Below are 6,000 nucleotides of genomic sequence, written 5' to 3'. Positions count from 1 at the left end.
GATTCTAATGGGGGTGCGGGAGGGGTTTTGCCTGCCTCTGCAGCATGGACTCGAGTCACTTGCTGGTTTAAACTAGAGTAAATGGTGGATTCTCTGTAACGTGACTTTTTAAAATCATGATTTGAGGGTTTCAGTAACTCAGCCAGAGGTTAGGGGCCTATTATAGGAGTAGATGGGTGAGGTTCTTTGAGATGTGCATCAGACTAGATGATCATGATGGGCCCTTATGGTCTTAAAGTCAATGAATTTCATAGCAGATAACCACAACAGCTCACACTCCTCTTCCTTGTTTTCAAGGCCTTCCATTGCTCAATCCCACTTTCATATCTTTGACCTCACTTCTTGATGTGCCAATGATGCCAAATTTTAGGTGCCCCCTTATTTCTTGTCCCATTCCAGCCTCATGCTTTTGTCCACGCTGGGTCACCTGTGCGGAGTTTAAAACAACCAAACAACACTAATTTAAGGGAGCCCTCAAAATGTGCCTGTAGGTTACTGATTAACCAAAGACCAAATCCAGAACCCACTGAAGTCAATGACAAACTTTCCAAATCCCTTGATGAGCTTATCAATGTAACCTTTGCTTTTCTCTCCCTTCCCCATTTTTTGTTTGTTTACGACTAAGGCCTTGTCTACCTTAGGGGTTTTTGCACCCATATAGCCACACTGATGTAGTGCAAACCCCTAACAGAGACACACTTCTCCAATGTAAAGAGTACTTGGGCAGTTTACCCATTTTCCAATTCTTCATAGAACGCTCACAGTCTATGCTGTGACAATTCAGGCTCCCCACTCTGCCCCAGGGACGTGTCTCACCCATCCCTAACTGCTTTTATTTATTCTGTAGCGTCTCTGCTGAAGCGGCCAAAAAGGGGTGCCAATGATGTGCATAGGGGACTTAGACCACTAATTTTTTTTTTTTTTTACACAAGTCACAGAATATCCATTGTATAAACACCACCTTTTAGATTGGCATTGACCCCCGTGGCATGCAGAGGAGAATCTTATTCCTTCTATGACTCAAGTCCGCTTCCTCAGGAAACCTCAGCTCTCAGTAATAATGTATCTGTGAGATTTGCAGTGAAACTGTTAGCTTGCTGCACAGTCTTCTGTTGATTGCAGAAATAAATGCAGGGGCATTTGTCTATTCTTTGCAAAACCAAGCTGGTACAGTGTTCACTGAACGAAGGTTCAGGTTGGAGTCTGAAGTAAAGCTCTGGAAAACTGGGGGTATCCACCTTATATCCATGGACCATTCTTGCAAATAGCAGCTTGGATGCCAGATACAAATTTTGTATCCATGCAGGACTCTGGAGCTGTAGCACAGACTCACCAAAGCAGGTGGAGGGACCCAGGCTCCCCAGGTGCTCAGCGACCTGGATCTGGCTCCGGCTCCGGCCAGGAGGGCGGGCCTAGGAGTCCAGCCCCGCCATGACAAGAGCTAGGCGGGCAGCTGTGGGGAGCTGCACTGGACCCTCTACCTGCCCTTGCCAGGGGGGCCCAAGCAGTCCCCGGCCCATGTCCCTACCCTCCAGACCCCCGCCCAGGGCAGGTGGAGGGTCCATACCGCGATTTCTCACAGCTGCCCACCCAGCTCTTACGGTGGATGGGCTGAGGCTTCGAGGCACCACCCCCTCACCCCTGCTGGAGCCAGGTCAGGGAGAGCCACACGGGCAGTTGGGACCTGGCGCAGAGTCATGGATCCGTCACCTGCCCTTGACCAGGCGGGGAGCCTGGGGGGCAGGGATATGGCTGAGGGCTGCTCTCAACCCCCCCTCCCTCAGTGGGCAGGTGGAGGGTCTGCCGCGGCTCCCCTGACTGCCCAGGCTCCCCGGCTGAGCTCCACACTTGCCTGGTGGGAGGGTTGGAGGGGAAGAAGAGGCAAAGGGGAAGGAGGCCGCCCCTGTGAAAAGTGGATGGGCAAGCCCCCCCGCCCCTTCAGGCACCAGTGGTCAATGCTGTGCAATGACCTGTCGAGCTGTTTAGAGCCCTGAAAATCCGCAGATATCTGCGGATATCCACATTGGCAGATGTGGATATCTGCAGACAACTTTTGTACATTGGATGCGGATACACGCTGGGCTTTAGTCTGAAGTCCATTTTACAAATAGTAACTCACATGCAGCCATCGCCCCACTGGGCTACCTGTATGAAATGCACATAAACAAATGAAACCTTACCAGGCCAAATTCAGAGCTGACATTAGTGGCTCCAACTTTTACTCAAGTCAATAGAGTAGCACTCACTTACTCCAGGCCCCTGTGTTTAAAACCATCATTTGTAGATACAAATTTTATATCCACACAGGGCTCTGGAGCTGTTGCACAGACTCACCAAAGCAGGTGGAGGGACCAACAAACAACTCTGCTCCGCTACAAAGCCAAGCAAATAATCATTGCCACATCCTATCTGCCAACAAAGTCCATTGGAGCATGGAGCCAGAATACAGTGGAGTCAGCTAATATCCCTTAAATTAGTTTATGGTAGATTTTTAAAGTTTTTAACACTTAATTTACCTGTTAATTTATTTCTCATCCTGGTTAGTGGGGACATTCAGCACATACTGGCAAAGTAAAATAGATTTAAAGTTCTTTGCAGTTCACTTTTCACAGGCGATTGCTACGAGGCTTAGTGAATTTCTTAAATCTTTAAAGACTGCCCCCCCCCCGCCTCTTGCTGTTATAAGCCAAGGGCACAGATGGATACATAGAGTTATATCAGCTTCTTTGTTTCTCAATGACCAGTCCACGGACCAGTGCCATTGCTGATCCCTGAGATCTCCTTGACACAGTTTAGTAAGGCAGGAAGCCTGTCCCTGGTATCAAAAAGGTTGAGAAACAGTGGTCTATAGTACCAATCACCCCTGCCAATGCACCCAAACACCACAGAAGAAGGAAAATCTGCTTCACACCTTCCTTCCACAAATGCCATTGGAGAAAGGCCCCACAATGCTCAAGTAGCTTTGGGTGAGGGGAGGGAGAACCCGCCTCCCCATGGAGGGTAAAAGATTTTTAAAAATTAGGAAAACAAATTTAAATGTAAGCCAAGGAGTATTGAAATCTGCAGTACTTAATTGCTGTGGCCAGTGCACAAACCCTCAGCAACAGCATCCTGAGGGTCCCATGACATCATAGCTGCCTTATTGTTTAATAAGGTTTTCAACTATGTGCAGAGAGGCGCTTTGAATCTAAAATCAAACCTTTTGAAATGTGGCTCTGGATACACCCTGCTCAGGAGGAAAGAGGCCAAAATGGTGGCAGAAATCAAATCATCATAGGTTCTCTTGAAGTTTGAAATGTTTTACTATTAGGCATATGGGTTTGAATGATCACCAAATGGTCCAGGGGACTGTCTGACCAGCCAGTGTTAATATCATTCTGGGTGCCAGAATATGACATGAGACTTACTATAGCTTTCTGTCTGTTTTAAAACAAGTCCATAGTGAACATGGCAGCAGTGGGAAAAATAAATCAACAAGCAAAATAAGCAGATGTGTGATTGTCGTGAGAAGTCCTCGACAGGGATTGCAAAGTCTTGTCTCATATAAGAACCCACAAGAGAAATGCAGCACATGTGTGAAATACTTCCTGATTGAGTAGGGCATAGGCAAAGGGTGTGAGCTCTGAAAATAAATCAGCTGGCTTCTAGCCAGTCAGCTCACGGATAAAAATAGGTCAGGATAACTGGGTGTAACCTTTAAGAGCCAGAACATAGAAATGTTGGTCATATACTGCAATACAGGCAGCTATTAGCAAGGGCAGATCCAGAAATCCTTACTGGGGAGACTATAATGTAATTTAATACAGTACTTACTAATAATGTCCAGCAAGAATATGATTCACAGACATGCTTCTGAACTGCGGCTCAGAACATGCCCCTTCGTTCTTAAGTATGTAGCCACATCTCCTCTTTGGCTTTCCTGGCTACAGTGCATCTCCTTGAAGTATTTTAAATGCAGGCCTAACCATTAGCAGATGGGAAAAACAGATTTGTTGCTAACTGCTTATTACTTACCTCTGTTGCATTATTGGGAGCTTCTTGGATCAAGCACTAAGACTTGCTATTAAAGTTACCTTCAGCTTTGCCAATTGTATGTGTCTCCTAAATTCCTGTCCATCCATGGACTGAGCCTGATATAAAACTTTCCTGGGACCTTATGACTTCCAGACTACTGACACGCTCACCCTGACTAGGCCAACAGCCATTTTCAACAATGCTACTTCTCAAACACCGGTCAGGACATTGCAACCTGGAACTGCAGATCTGTGAAGAATGTAATTTCATTTTACCCCTTCCCCTTTGTAAGTGTAAGTGGGGAATAGTCCCGCTCTTGTGGGGAACTTTCCTGGCTTCTGCACTACCCCAGTGAAGAGGGCTAGCGAAAGGATCTGAATCCTCGCTCCCATTTCCTTTACCCAGTGGCCTCCCTGCCCTTGAGGACTCCCCTTCCACTCTCCTGTCTGGCAGAGTCCTCGTAACCCCAACAAGGCTGGGCCCAGGATTCCTGGGGGGCTCGATCCCCAACCCTTCTGTGGTCACCTAGGACAGGGGCTAGGGTGTCCCCACTCCGGGGTACTCTCTCTGCACTGGGCACTTCTCTGACCCACTGACCATTACATACAATTTAAAGCAAATGCAAGTTATTTGATGAACAATTAATTTTAAAAAGAATAAGGAAAAATGGGAAAGGTTAAAGGAAACAAATCAACCTGCTCTGTGGCAGGGAACATCACCAAATAGTGTCTCTGGAATGTCAGGGCCGTTCACAGTCTGTTCCTTGTAAATCCCAGGCTTTCTTCTCAGGCCCTGGCTGTGCTGCAGGGATGCTGTGAGCTGGACACTTGCTCTGGTGGTGGCCACATGCTCTCAGGCTCTAAGTGGTAGGACCTTTCTTCCCAGCGTGGCCCCTGCCCTGTGGGGGTTACAATCCAAGCCTGGCCTGCAGAGCCTCTTGGCTGAGGCGTCTCCCTGTGCTGGGCCTGCTGCCCGGGGTCCCCCTCGCTATCCCCAGCTGCTCACCGCACCCAGCTCCGGACTGCTCCAGCCCCAGCTCCACCACTCTGTCTCTGCACTGCTGCTGCTGCTCTGCCTCCAGCTCCCTGGGCTGCTTCTTTGGCCCCTCTGGCTCTCGTTGCTGCAGCTCTGCTCCCAGGGCAAGTCTGCTCTCTCTGGGCTGTGCCTCTGGCTCTGGGGCTGCAGCTCTGCTCCCAGAACAGGGTCTGCTCTCTCTGGATCTGGCCCAGTTCTGCTCCCCAGCTCAACTCAGGCCCCTGCTTTCTCCTTAACGTGGCCCCACTCTGTCTGACCCTGGCAATTCCAACTCGCTCAGAGGACGGGACCTCCCTGGCCTCCTGACTCCCTGATTAGCCTGCCCGCCCTGTCATTCAGGCTGACCTGGAGCATTGGCCTCTCCCCATTGTTCCATGGGACTGTCAGTCTCAGGGTTCTGATTTCCCATAGACCCTTTCCTTTTTAGTACTGGGAGCTAGCCAACCAAAACACCCCCACTGACTGTTAGTTAGGGGGCAACAGTCCTCTGTGAGTGAGAGAGAGATTGCTCATGGAAAGAATAAGAGACCTACTGTTACTAACAGCTAAGGGAAATATATTTTAGCTCAACTGGTAGCGAACTGAAAAGGAGTACTTGTGGCACCTTAGAGACTAACAAATTTATTTTGTTAGTTTTTGGAGCTCATGAAATGTCAGATTTCTATTTCTAGCACCCCAAATCTATGTGATTTATGTAGCCAGTGTGTGTGTCATCAGCAATACACAGATGTGTTAAAATGTTCCTCCTTGCTCCCTTCTCTCCTCCTGCAACCTATGTACAATTTCCAGTGGATTCTGCAGCATAACATTGTAAATATACAGCTCCCACTCATCAGTTTTCCACAGCAAAGTAACACTTACTTCAAACACTGAAAACACTGGAGAACAAAAAATAAATATAAAATAATGAGCAAAGAAAACAAAACAGTGGCCTTTCCACTCATAGGACAA

The sequence above is a fragment of the Dermochelys coriacea genome, chromosome 4 (assembly GCF_009764565.3).
Source record: "Dermochelys coriacea isolate rDerCor1 chromosome 4, rDerCor1.pri.v4, whole genome shotgun sequence".
Taxonomy (NCBI): Eukaryota; Metazoa; Chordata; order Testudines; family Dermochelyidae; genus Dermochelys; species Dermochelys coriacea.
Note: the sequence above shows the minus strand (reverse complement) of the source record.